Source organism: Grammomys surdaster, unplaced genomic scaffold, assembly GCF_004785775.1.
Source record: "Grammomys surdaster isolate TR1022 unplaced genomic scaffold, NIH_TR_1.0 143, whole genome shotgun sequence".
Taxonomy (NCBI): Eukaryota; Metazoa; Chordata; class Mammalia; order Rodentia; family Muridae; genus Grammomys; species Grammomys surdaster.
Window position 1 is genome coordinate 9146625 of NW_021604601.1, and position 14751 is coordinate 9161375.

Sequence of the window (14751 nt, forward strand, 5' to 3'; positions counted from 1 at the left end):
GATAGATAGATAGATAGATAGATAGATAGATAGATAGATAGATAGATTTTTTTAAAGATCCAGATGGACAATGAACCTGGCATCTAGCCAATATTTCTCCCTCCTGTCAGGGCTGCCTTTGTGTGAGGGCAGAGTATTGATGATTCGAACTGTTGGAAGTCATCTTTACCTAGAAAAATGGAACTATGACAAACCTTCTATCCCCCTTAGCAAACCCCACTATTATCTGCCCTGCCCATCAATAGCAGAGAAGGAGGAGGTGGCTGCTCCACTTGGTAAAATTGACCTTAGAGGGGTGGCCGACACATGAGACACCTGCTTTACTATCTTGGTTGCCGCCTTCTGGTCAGCTACATGGTCTCAGATACTTTCTCTTCCTGAGAGGAAGCATATGTCCACCTAGAAGCAAATATCAGCGCTCTGGGTCCTTCAGATCGAGAGACTTCCTGCCTGGCTTCCCTCATCCGGAACTTGGTGCACATTTGTTAGGGAAAGTGATGGCTGTTGTGACCACAGAATCCAGGTCATGGGACAACTTAGCCTTCAGGGTTGGCTCTGGGCCCCTTCTCTGCTAGGCATAAGCCACAAGTCTAGTGCAGTATAACAAAACCCTGATTCTCTGTCTACACCTCCTGGGGATTGTAAAATGCAGAGTCTGAGTCAGTGGTGAGTCAGGGTGTGTGTGTGTGTGTGTGTGTGTGTGTGTGTATGTGTATGTGTGTGTGTGTGGTTAATCTGTATTTCTAACCAAAACTCAGGTGGTGCTGGTCCATGGGCCGTGCTTTAAGTGGTGAGGCTTTATTTCGTCACTACCTTGGGAGAGGAGGCTTGAATTAGACCTCTGCCTCCCTATGCCGTCCTTTCCCTCAGGAAAAGTTACTTAATCCTTCTGCAGTTCAGAATGGTAATCTGGAAAGAAGCAAATGATGACAACAAGCATGGCTTCTCCCATACTGAGATTCCTTTTTTTTTTTTAAGATTTATTTTCTGTGTGTATGTTTGTGCAAATGCATGCCATTTGTGTGCGGGGAGCCCTGAGGTCAAAAGAAGGTATCAGCTCCTCTGGAGATGGAGTCACTGGATGCCCACTCTCCAGTAGCCCCACTGTCTCTCCAGTCCCTCCTTTTAAAAAAGTCTTCCACACTAAGCGGAACTCCCTCTGGGACACTCTTTCCTAAACCACACAGTGGCTCCCAGCCCCCAGCAGAGCTTACTAAGGTAGGCTTCTGTCACTGATGAGTCTTCTGTCCCCCCCTCTCTTTTCTCTGTCCCTCCTGTACATCCTTTCCCCGCCACTGCTTCCCCTGAATGCTGTGGTTACTGGACAACTACTGAGCCCTGAGATCCACCCCCACCTCCACTCCCGATGAGATTTTTTTAGCCACAGTGGAAATAGTATCAAACTGTATAAAACCAAGCGTAAAGTGAAGAACAGTCACCGTCTGGTCTGAGCACAGGTGGCCTAGACACCCTGGTTTTCTGAGTGTTCATCTGACCTTGGTGACATCCTCTATTCCAGATTTCTGGTTAGCTTTGCTGTTGGAAAAATTAGGCTACTGAGAGTTGACTGAAAGATGCCTTCAAAGAGCAAATGGGCTCAGAAGAAAGACTTGGGGGGAGGGGGTGAGTACTTGCCCAAGAAGGTGTGAGCTTTGGAGAAGTTCCAAAGTGGGTTCCACCACTTCTTGGGGATACCAGACTGCTCTTTACTTCCTGGCTGTCTTCTCTCTCCTGAACAGCTTGAGGAACTTAAGGTATTGATGTCCATCTTGGACACCCAGAAACTCTTAAGATCTGGTCCTGAGGTGCCCCATAGTGAAAGAATGGTTATGTCTGAGCTTCTTGGGATTCTCTAGGAGACAGATGGACAGACAGACCAGTGAGTGTGCAGGAGGTCAAATCAGTGTGGAAAATGTTGATGTGCTAGATTAGTCACATGACACAATCTATAGGATGGCCTGAGAAGATGGTCTCAGTAAGAGATTGTTTAGATCGTTTTGGTCTATGGACATATCTGGAAGACAGGGCAGAGTGTCTTAAGGTGTCCTGATGTAGGAGAGGCTCCTTATATACCATTGGGTGGTGAAGGAAAGAACTAGACCAGAAGGATTGAAGATGTTTGACAAGTGTCAAGTTTACCTCACAAAGGCACATTTATAAAGCCCAGCAATGAGATAAGCCAGCAACACAGGGCAATGTGACAGAGGCCTGCATTGGTTTTTGTTGCTACAGTTACAAACTATGACCAAGGCAGTTTATAGATCCTTTCTTGGGTTTATGGTCCCAGAGGAAGTGTGTATTGACAAGGGAGGTGTGGTAGCTGGTGTCTTGAGTAGGAAGTTGGTAGATCACATTTCTATTCAGAAGCAGGGAACAGGAAACAGACTGGAAGTGGGGTGAGACTGTGAATCCTCAAAGCCCATCCTCGATAGTGTATGTCCTCCAGAAAGGCTCTGCCTCTTAAAGATCCTTTAGCTTTCCCAAACAGCACCAGTAGCTGGAGGCCTAGTGTTCAAAGTCCTGAGCCTATGGGGATGACATTCATTCAAACCACTCAAAGGCCTTAAATAGACGTGCATGAATGGATTGCTTTAGTTAATTTAAAAAGGTACCCATTTGGAGGGGACTTTATTGAGGTGACCTGAGTTCAGAACCCCAGCTCCCATGTAAAAAAACAAAAAACAAAAAACAAAAAAAACAAACAAACAAAAAAGCTTCAGGCCCCATCAGCCTATAAGTGCTAGCTCTGGGAAGCAGAAACAGGAGGATCCCAGATATTCAATGGCCAGCCAGTCTAGCAGAAGCAGTTAATTCTGGTTTCATTTAGAGACTCTAACTCCAAATAAGTTGGAAAGCAATTGAAAAAGATATTCAGTGTTGAACTCTGGCTTCCATGCACATGTGTAAACACATTTACATACCAATATTGCTTGTGTAGTCCCCCCATCCCAACATACACACACACACACACAGAGAGAGAGAGAGACAGAGAGAGAGAGAGAGAGAGAGAGAGAGAGAGAGAGAGAGAGAGAGAGAGGGAGAGGGTGAATATTTAATAGTTGAGGATGCTGGTGATTACTGTGACATCTGATGGAACCCTTGCTGAATGTTCTGATCAGGCCTTGCTTGACACACAGACTTAAAAACCTTGGTGCCTTCAGGGCAGGGCTTCTGCTTCTTACTCAGGGGACCTCATGCAGGGGACTGCTCCTATAACCAGTAGTCTGATAACTAGCTCCTCCCCCACCCTAAAGCCCCGTGCTCCCTAGGAGCAAGTCTCCCTTATGGAAACCGAATGTGCTTGAACTCCAGGTTTCATGAAAAGGACGATAGTGTTATAAAAGTCAGAACATCTAAGGAAGTCCCAAATGTGACATGTTGTCTAGGTGTTGTAATTCACTTACTGACTCTTCTTGCCTAGGGGTTAAATGCCAATCGAGATTTTTTTTTTTTTTTTGCTACTATAATCAGTATTAAATTGTTAACAGTTGACATTCTTTCCCTTTTTGAGGTTGCCAAGGGTCTTGGTTCATTTTCTGTTGCTATAACAAAATACCTAGTAATAGCACTTTTATAAAGAAAAGAGGTATTTAGCTCAAAATTCTGGAGATCCAAGCCTATGGTGAGGACCTTATGGTAGATAGTATTACACGGTACAAAGCTGTGTGTGTGTGTGTGTGTGTGTGTGTGTGTGAGAGAGAGAGAGAGAGAGACAGAGACACAGAGACACAGAGACACAGAGACACAGAGAGAGACAGACACACAGAAACTGAGACCAAAATAATATGTCAAGAGAGGAAAGAGGAAGCCTAGGAGAGAAATCCGACTTTCTCTTTCATACCAGTTCGCTTCAGTGTCTTTCTTGAGGGGATCAGTCTACATGCTCAGACCAGCATTAATCCCTGTGTGAAGGAAGTCACAATAAGTGGCCTCCTACACTAAGGCCAAACCTCTTAAAGTTTCCACCACTCACCAACACTGCCTCTGCAGAAACAAGCTTCCAGCATGTGGATCCAAGCCACAGCACCAGGGGTCAGAGCTAGACAGGTGTCAGTACTTACACTGAGGGAGGGAAAGACTTTGATGAGCCATTGACCAAGTCAGGCCATACAGATACTGAGTTATAGCCTTGTGTTAAACTAGACATTATAATAAACCATAGAGACAGGTAGGGGCTTATTAACTACTCTAAGAAACCCTGCTTTCGAAGCATTAGAAGAAAATATAGGAGATACTTTCCCAGTTTTATGGCGTGGAAAGACCTTTAAAGTATAAAATTCAGAGACCATAACAGGAAGTCAGACAGATCTAAGAAATACTCTATTGAAATACAATGTACAGATAGAAAAATAGACAAACACCATGTGTGCATCTCTGAATTTTCCCACATAGCGGGTAGGAGAATATAGCATGTCTTACCCAGGGTTGTGCTGATAGATTTGACGACACAAAAACTTCACACTGTACTGTATGAAAAGATACCAGTGGTGTTAGAAGACAAGCAATACCCAGAAAGAATCTGGAACCTTGAGCCATTCAGCAAGGGCCAGAGAGCAATCTCCATGGCATACAAGAATGCCTAGAGCTGACAGAGGGACAGAGGGACAGCAGGGGACTGTCAGGGGAATAATAAGTGATTCCCAGAACAATGGTACAGGCACAGCCAGCTCTGCCTGGCATGGCCATCCGAGTATGAGCAGCCTTGGGCGGGGGGGGGGGGGGGGGAGGCTGAGTCCCCTTCTCTGGCCTCACCGATCTTTGGCTCTCCTGTAAGTCACATGGAGGGTGACTGCCAGCATACTTTACCAGTCACCATCCCCACCTGGGCCTGCAGCTGTGCCTTCACACCTGCTCCCTTCCCAGGGCATGACTCCTAGCTCCCCTCCCCAGGACATTAGGTTCTTGCTTGGACACGCTCCCTGGGTGGGTCCTGAAGGCTTCTAGACAAGCCTAGACTGGTCTTGCCTCCTTTAGGTTCAGTTCACAACCTTGAGATACACACCTAAGGCTGGGGCTATCAGGGCAGAGCACAGGTGCTTTGGGGTATGAGCTGCATCCTGGAACTGGCCTGGAGATGGCAGGACTCCCTGAGGGGTCTGCAGCGTGTAGGGCTGGGTGGGCTTTCCATCCGAAAAGACCAGGATTGGGAAGGACAACGCAGCTTCTCAGGTTGGAATCTGTGACAGGCCTCAGAGACAAAATGGTCCAATCCCCTCTAATTGATGGGGCCCCAGAACCAAGGATCCCATTGGCAGAGGACACTGAACCCTGCTTGTCAAATGTCCCCTTGTTCCAAGGCCCTTCAATAACGTGCCCCTTAGCCCAGCGTTTCTTATATCCTCTTCATCTTTTGTTTATAAAACACACAGTATGTGTCACAGTATCCCGATGTCCATGGGGGATGGAGTTTGGGAAGTCTGCTGTGACATAATTAAGCAATCTATGGACATGTACTGACTCAGCCCAGAGGCCATTCTATTCAAGGAGAGTGTTAAGACAGAGTCACAGGGAGCCGTTGGCAAGAAGTTAGAGGAAGCAGTTTGAAACTGGAAGAAGTGTTGGTAACAGGTTATCCCAGGATTTTTCTTGTCCTTTTGAGGAAATAGCCAAAGTATTTGCTGTTGTCAGTCAGAGCCTCTGTAAATAGTCAGGCCTGTAAAGTTCAGCAGCTATACCTGGAGAAAGGGGTCAGAAGAGTCACAAATGTGTGCCCTGAAACAGCATAGGTGGAGATGTGGATAACACATGTGTGTCTGTGTCTTCATCTAACCTGGTCATGGCGCCAATATGCCATCTGAGACCCTGCATGCTGCTCGTAGGTGACCTTCAAAGCATGTCAGGTGCTGATGAACATGCGTAACTAATCAAATGCCTACTTCCCACTAGCTGTATCATCAGAGAAGCCCAAGAAAGGAACTGTGCCCTGCTTTTGGTTTCTAGGCTTGAATTAGCAGACAGACAGACTTGGTCTGGGGGGTTGTTTGCCTTGTTCCTCAGCCTTCTGGAGGTACAGCCTATCTTCAGCAAACCACCACACGATTGTCTCACCCTTCAGACTATTTCTTCAGCAGTGTGGACTCCTTCAAACTGGCCTTTCCATGAGCTACTCTGCTTGGTTGACAGAAGTGGGCTGGAGGCCTATATGGGTCCTTGTCACTCACTGCTCTGTGGAAGTTTGCTAGGAGCTGGCACTTCTGGTGTGGGTGGGGACACTCCTTGTGATCACACACACACACCATTCTGTGGTCTTCTCCCATTTGGTCTCCATCCTAGGTGAAGTCATTTTCAGAGCATGCTGTGCCACCTCTGCTTCTCCCCCATCTGTGACCTTGCCATGACCAAGGCTGCCTTCTTACCTCACCCATACACCTGCTCCCCTCCCCCAACAATGCTCTGATTCAGTCACCCTGCCCTCTGCCCCCTTCTACATTCACCACGATCGGTGGTCCCATAGCCTACCAAGACCTAGGTTCAGCAGCCCTCATCCTGCCGCCATCCCTCCCCTCCCAGCAGCCCTCATCCTGCCGCCATCCCTCCCCTCCCTGCCTTGCCTGGATTCCTGCACACGTGCATGGCTGCTGACACATGCAGACAACTGTCCTTGTCTGAAGTTCCCAACTGGGAACAAGCCCAGATCTCATCTCTGTGCACACTCATGTTGCCCAATGTAACCCGGGGAGGGGGGTTTGGGGGGTGGAGGAGAGATGGAGGGATGGGACGCCACCCATGATTCCAGCACCCTGGGTGATTTGACTGTTTCTCATCTCAGTCTTCTGAGCCCTCAACACCTCTCTCACCTAATCAATATGCTTCCTGGTTCACAGAGAAAACATTAAGAGGGAACTCACAGGTGTGAGTGCCTGTCAACTCTGCCCTGTGTGCCCAATGACCACCCCTTCCCCATCTAATGGACTCTTGCTTTCACAGACTCAGCCTCCTCTCCTAACCAGGCCAACTCCCGACCTTACGCCAAAGGCTGTTGAGACGCCCAGCCTGATCCCTACCCCTGGCTCATTTCCCAGGTGCCCCTGGGGGTGAGTGTTTGTCTAAGGTGGCGTCTTGTCTGCACATGTGTGTGCTGCGGTGGCTTCTGTCCTCTCTGGAAGCAGACCCAGCCACGGTACCACACTTTGCCACTCCACTGAAATCTTTCATCAGGGCCCCAGGGATGTCCTGTGGAATGTTCCACCCTGCTTATCTCCCAGGCGTTCACGTCGGCTCCTCAAGCATTTTCCTTCCTTGGCCTCTAAACATTTCATTATCCTTCATGACTGTCTCACGCTGGCAGTGCCCAGCACCAGAGCTGGCACACAGCAGCACAGGGGAGTTTGTGAGCTGACCTGTGATCAGGGGCCAGGACTTTCCCTGCGCTCGGGTTCTCTACACCTTGCTACTGTCTCTCACAGCACAAGGAGGCCTGTGTGGATCACAGCCCATGGTGTCTCAGGGGTGAGTGGGAGTGTTTTGTGGGAGGAGACTTACCTGAGGAAGGGAGAAGAGGTGGGGAAGAACCCAGGAACCAGTTTGGCTGGTCTGTTCAGGAAGAAATGATGGGCAAATTGGAAGAGTGGGCAGGGGCAGAGTGAGGCCTTCGGGGACCCAGTGGACCAGCAGCTGGTTGAGATCCACATGAAGTATCTATTGTGTGAAGAAGGGCTGACTGAAGGCCTGCTCCAGGAGGGTTCCCTGAGGGAGACTGACTCTCTAAGTAGAGTCGGTGGTCTAGTCCTAGCGTGTTGCCCCAGGAAGATCTTATGGCCGTGTATACATGAGAAGGGAGTGTTTGCCTGCCTCCTTCCTGTCCCTGTTGGACCCTTCTGCTCTATGTAAGGAGGCTGCAGCAGCACCTCAGGGCTGAGTTTCTTGTCCAGTCCTGTTTTAGGTTGGTTTGGGTGTTTGTTTATTTATTTTAATGTACACATTGCCTTCCCAGATTCCTTGACTCTGGCTAACCCTGCACTCTAGCTATCTTGTAAGGAGCTGATTAAACCCTCTTGATTTGATCACTTCATCCAAGCTAATGTATCTTCAAAGGGCTGGACTGGAGTTGAAAGTAGCAGAGTGGTGGAGAGGTGGGGGGATGGGGGTCTCCTGTCCACAGCCTGTTCCAGCTATGGCTGTAGGAGACTCAGCTTTCTTCCCAGTTTCTCTGGGCTAAGATGTCAGCACCGCTGCTAAGAGGTTGAGTATTTGCTTGCTTAGCTGATGCTTTTTGAGGTTGAGTATTTGCTTGCTTAGCTGATGCTTTTTGACGTCCCTCTTCCCGGATCTGTTTGTGGCCTGGACCTTTGGTGAGGGCGAGGCAGTGGAGAGGGGAGGACTGTGTCTCTGCAGCTGACTGTCTGGCCAGTTGGCTTTTGTCTTGGCCTCAGCTTCTGTTTCAAAACAGATGTTTTGATTACCACTGTGCTTAGCAACCTTCCCGAAGCCTCTCCATGCCCCCAGGGAAACCACTGTAAGAGAGAGAAAGGCTTCAGTGCCCGATAACCGGGGAAGGAACAGTCACCACTGAACTTGGCATCCACACATGAAGGAGACTTTGAACAGGGTCCATGTGTCCTCTTGAGACCCTGAAACCTAAGAAAGTGGTGTCATATCATGCCCAGGAATGTAGTCTGAGTGGTCCTTCAGTCTTAGGCTGACTGCCCCATTCATTTGACTGCTTATTTTTTTTCTAACGTGTGAGCAGGGCTTAGCTGGCAATTCCTTATGGGATGTAGTTGTGGAAAATATTACAGAAAGAATGGCCGAGGTTTGACTATGGAGCTGGCTTGGCTGCCTGCTTCCTAGGAACAGGGCTAGACTGGGCTGGATCTACCTTAGATGAGAAAAAACATTTTTTTATCTTAAGCCACGTTGGTGGAAGACATAGACAACATCTCTCAAGTTACCAGGGAGACAGGACCAAACGTCAACACACAGATAAGTCATTTTAGAAAGAGCCGTTAACTCCAGGCCTACGTATGTGGTGGGGTATGCACATGTCTGAGCTCCTCTGCTGCTGTGTCCTCCTGTCCCTCTGTCCTGTCCCCTCTGATGCCTCCATTCTTCATGTTGCCACCCTTCTTTGGATCCTGTTCTTTAATGAGAATGGCTAATGCAGTAAACCATGAGAGAAGGACCAGTTCCACAATTTTTTGAGCCAAATGTGAAGTAAGCCTTAATGAGATACTGGTCAGGATGGTGGGTTCTGACCAGGACCATTCCAGGTTCACATTTCACTGAGGCTTATAAAGGCTCACCCTTAAGGCCACTATATTTCCCATCAGGTCCAATCAGGGACAAGCATATATCCTGACATACTTACTATCCACGTGTATCCAATCTAGGCCAAGTGTACACCCTGATGTATTTCCTGTCCATATGTGATCAAGCACATCCACTGCAGATGGACCAAACAGACGAGGACAAACAGGAACTCATTCTTAACTGCCTTGACTGCAAACAGAACCCTTATCAGTTTTCCTTCCTGGTCTCCCATTAACTTGCAAGGTATATTGTTCTTGTTTCTGTTTTGGTCTTACAGCATGTCCTCTGTCCATGCTTATTACTCTCAGCCACTTCTTGGGACCTCTGTCATCTGTTAGACACTCCACTTTTCCCACTTCCTTCTTGGTTGTCACCTGTCCCTTTGTCCCCCAGCTGCTGCCATCTTTGGCCCTGCCCGGCTGGAAACCCCTGAACTGTCTTTCACAGTCCCCTACTTCAGGACCACCACCTTGTCTTTTCTTTACCAGGGCAGAGCCCAGCCCGACACTGTGCCCTCACTCCTCTGCCTCGTCTTCCTGGCTCCACACTGGGCGGAGCCTGGTCTCTGATTAGCTCCCATCATTCATGTCTGAACTGTTTCTGGGGCCACAAGCTTTATTGAGATGCCACTTTGCCATTTGAGTGTTTCACCTTCTGCTCACAATGCCGGAGCTAAGCTGGCTCTTCAGTCAGGACCGTGAGCCCCGCACTCTCCTCCATCCTTCTCTGTTTAGTACTTCCTTACTCATACCCCTACACCAATGCCCTGGCTCCTCATTGCACTGAGAATTTGAAGCTAGCAGGAGAGAATTTTCACCAACCATCCAACCCATCCATGCACACTGCCAGCTCACCTCTGTTCCTGCGTGTCCTGCCCTCAGAAACCCAGTAGTGGCTCCCATCTCGCTCAGAGTGAAACCCCAGATCTTTTATGACCTATAAGACAGTGTGATGTGTGGCCTAGTCTTTTCCTCTATGAGCGTTCAGACCATTGACCCCTCTGATTCTGTTGCAGCAGGAATTGTTCTGCCTTGGGGCTTTTGTAGAGTCTCCTTGAGGCCTTTAATGCTCCTCCTGTAGTGCTCCTCTCATACTGATCCTCCTGTAGTGCTCCTCCTCTAGTACTTCAGCTATAATGCTCTTCCTGTATTGCTCCCCCTGCAGTGCTCCCCCTGCAGTGCTCCTCCTGTAGTGCTCCTCCTGTAATGTTCCTCCTGTAATGCTCCTCCCATAGTGATCTTCCTGTAGTATTCCTCCTCTAGTACTCCACCTATAGTGTTCTTCCTGTATTGCTCCCCCTGCAGTGCTCCTCCTGGAGTGCTCCTCCTGGAGTGTTCCTCCACTCTTTTGGTCATTTTCCTCACTTCCTCAGATCTGTAGTCAGATGCTTCCTTTGTAAGTGAGGTATCTCAGACCACATGAAGATTGCACTCTGTGCCCACTCTTTCTCTTCCTCTCATGTCACTTTATCCACTCTGTGCTTATTCAGCATGTCTGTCCATGTTGGCACTTGGTAGTCTCTGCCCCTTCTGCTCTGACTCTGCAATGTCACAGTCCCCTGGCTTTCACCTCCACCAGGTCTGCCAAAACTCATCCATCCATCACCCGGGCTCCTTCCTGGCCACTGACACGTCCATGCCTGAGGTCCACTCTGGTGTGGATGGATGATCTTTGTCTGGCTCACTGTCCTTGGCATAGATCCCACCAAACACACCACACAGAACTCAGACATGGGCTCATTGAGGACTGGCACAAGGGGACAAGGGCTCAAGTAGAGGTTACCATCATCAGACTGGCTGGTTGTGGCCGGGCTGGGGAAACAGTGTTGCCATGTGGAAAACCCTATAGGAGATGTGACAGGAACACGGAGAGCAGGAACACCCCATCTGGTTTTGAGGTATTAGGTGAGGAAAGGCAGACATGGGCATGTGTGTGCTTTCCTCTTGTGCTGCTTACAATAAATGGAGGTCGGTGGCCAACACTTAACGTTCACACGGTCCTGTTGCTCTCGAAAACGTTCAACCTTGCAGACACTGGATGACACACCCACCTGTCGGTCACGGGCTGTAATTGACAACCCTCCTAGGGGAGGGTTGTTCTCTGCCACATATGGCCCCATTCGGTAGCTGCGTTCATCCGCTACCTATTCGGTACTTGTGTACATTTGAGAAATGATCTGTATGTTCAAAAGCAAAAAGGCTTTCTTTTTCCATCAGCCCTCTTAGAAAAATGGGGTTGTTTGAGGACAAGAAGGGTGTGGGGTGATTCTAGGCAAGGCACTGGGAGGCGAGGCTTCTCCTCTCAGGCGTTTTGCAGCAAGGGCAGCTGGGGTGCTACACGGGAGGTGGAATGCGTGGAGAGGGTGTAGAGACTGGAGACAGGCCCTGAGGAAAGATCATGGAGGGCTCTTCTCAGGGGAGGGGGTTCAGGCTTTAAAGGGATTGGCTCCCCAAGTAAGAAGGTTGCCAAGTGTAGGGATTGAGCTGTGGGCCCTAAAATATACATCGAAGTCCTAGGCTCCAGTATCTCAGACCGAGATCCATGTTAGTCACTATTGTGCTACTCTACCCAAAAGAGTTGGCTTAACATGAGAGGATGATTTATTCTGGTTATACACCTTTAGAGGTTCCAGCATGCTGTGAAATATAAAATACAGATTGCAGTATAATTCAGTGGGAGTAAGGGAGTGTGTGGTGGGCCCCTACCAAGGTGTCCACCTAAGGAATCACGCCATGCTTGTGGGGGAACGAGAGTGAGGACCTGGAAGAGGTATTGAGGCAGAGAAAGTGGGCAGCGGGATAGAGAAAGAGAAAAAGAGAGGAAGAGAGGCCGGCTGGGAACACTTGGGAACAGAGAGAGAAAGAGTGAAGAAGTGAGGCTGGGGTAGTGTGCAGTCCTTTTAGATGCGTCTTCCATCTGGTGGAGAATGATGATGCAAGCTGTTGCTAGGTAGATTTGGGGTGGAGCCTAGCGCAATTGTCTCTAAACCAATACAGCCCCTGGTGGATGGGTTGAGTCCATAGCTTTTATGTATAACATTGTGCGGGAGCCCCTGGTAGAGCCCAACAGCTCATAGTGTATAACTGGCCGGGCAGAAATGAAAATATTTTATAGAGACACTTAGGGGTCTCAATCTGACTATCAGGTGACTGAAACAGTGGGCCCCAAAGAAATGGGAATTTCATGCTCGGAGGAAAACAGCCTGGGGGGTGGTGCAAGTATGGGTGTGGGGGACTTGCTTCCCTGAAAGAGATCTTGCACAGTTCTAATAACTGTCAGACCACCTTACGGTAGGAGACGGGAGCCCGGACAATGATATGTGGTGGTGGGCAGGTCCACACTTTTGACCAAGATCCCTTTGATGTACACATCCTTAGCCCTCTATTTAAATTTTAATTTCAATTCAGGACACCTAGAACAATATTAAGAAGGATATTCGGGGGGGGTATCACTAAATCTCTTTGTCCCTCTTTCCAATGTAACTTTAAAAAAACCCCTTTCTATTTTTCATGATTAATTTGGCTCTTTTAACTAGGTTATTAAGGATGGGTGACTCGAGGCACAGGTGTGACCTTCAAGTTTGATAACCACAGGACTTCATGGACACAGGGTAGATGAAGTTCCGTTGGTGTGGGTTGAGCCCCTCGTCTAATGGTACTGCTGAAGTCATGTGACAGATGGATTAGGACAGGAACGTGTAAATAGAAGACAGCCCTTCGAGGCAGAGAGTGACTGAAACTACAGGTTAAGAAACATCCAAGATCGCTAGCACCAGGTGGCAGACCTGGAAGAGAAGGGGCCCCCTGCAAGACCCTGGGCTCACTTTGACCTCAGCTTGTCCCCTCACCTGTGAGCAGGTGCTAGTTTGTTGTTTCAGATCTCCAGTGTGTTTACCCTGTGATGGGAAGCCAGTGCTTCACGCTTATTGGTCATATCTAGAGAGATCAGACCCGTTTTGAGTCTTCACAGCAGTAAGTCAGAGATAAAGCTGGTTTGAGAGAGTCAGTAATTCACAGGAATAGAACGGGGAGACAAGGCAGCCTGTTGGGTTTCGTTAGTTTAATAAATATTTGCAGAAGGCTGTTTCGGGTTGTGTTTGTTTAACTCACCTTCCCACCCTCTGTCAGATGCTGATCCCACAGGGTCACAGGTCAGTTCGGTTTCCACAGCTTCTCCCGGGGTCACCTTCCCACCCCCTGAAGTGTGGACTGGACCGTATCACTTTGTCTAACAGTTTCCTGTCATTTGTTCAGTCTGCTCAGGTTTGTTTACGTAGCTGAATGAATGCACAAAGGCCTCTTTGTTTTATGGTGAACCAAGTGTTTGCCAGATGACACTTGGGGTCTGTGTGGAAGGCTTTGTCAAGCTGCTGGAGTTGAAGCCCTTGTTGGTGTTGGGATTATTGCATTCTCAGAGGGGAGCTGTTCTCTACTCCCTTGTCCTGACCCTGGCTAAACCTAGAACCTAGAGGATAGTGGATGCAGCCAGGGCTATGTGCAGCAGGACCGGCCCCCACTTCTCCTGATGAGGCTGGATACCACAGCTCCAGAGCAGGGGTCAGGCCACTCCTGGAGAGTTCTTAGGCCCGTGACAATACCCATTCTCATCCACCAACCTCCCCCTAAACCTTTCCTGAGTGAGTACATTGTGTCCCTGTAAGGGCCTTGAAAAGGTGTAACTGTTGCTGTCTGAAATGAAGGTATTCTAAAGAGGCTGTACTTACTCTTTCACTACCACACTATGGAAACAATAGGCCCACGAAGTGGGAATTTCCCCAGGACTGTCATGCTGGAAGAAGGAAAAAGCTGAAGCCTGGTACCAACCAGTGGAATTTGTCTCTCAGAGACTTGTCTCTCAGAGACTGGAAGAAGGAAAAAGCTGAAGCCTGGTACCAACCAGTGAGCTTGTCTCTCAGAGGCTTCACACAGTTCTGACAAGATGTCAGACCATCTGGCAGAACAGACCGGCACTGAGACAATGGTAGGTCATTGAAGGGTGGGACCATACCTTGACCACTCAGATATGCAAACCCTCTTGCTCTCTGTTTACACTTAGACCTCACGTGGGACCCCCTAAGATGAATCTGAGGGACCATTAGACCTCTTTCTTTGTCTTTCCAGTGGTGGCCATATTGAATAAATTGTTTTTACTATTACTTATTTCTTGAATTGGCCAGTTGAGGACAGGTGGTTGAGCCTAGGTCATTAGGGCTGCCAGGGTGCAGATTCTGACCCTAAGAACTGGGGTAGCCGAGGGCCACATGCTAACCCCGAATCTGTACATGTGAAATAGCTTAGACTTTATTGGGAGCTGTTGTAGGCAAACGACTCTATAGGGCTGATCAGATCAGATGGGGACCTTGATGTAGGGTATGCCACTGTCTGGGTAGCTCCTGAAAAATGGAGGAAAGAACCAGGAGAGGAGAAGCCAGTGAGCTGGGAAGACAACAGGAGAAGCTGCTGCTGCTGCTGCTGCTGCTGCTGCTGCTGCTGCTGCTGCTGC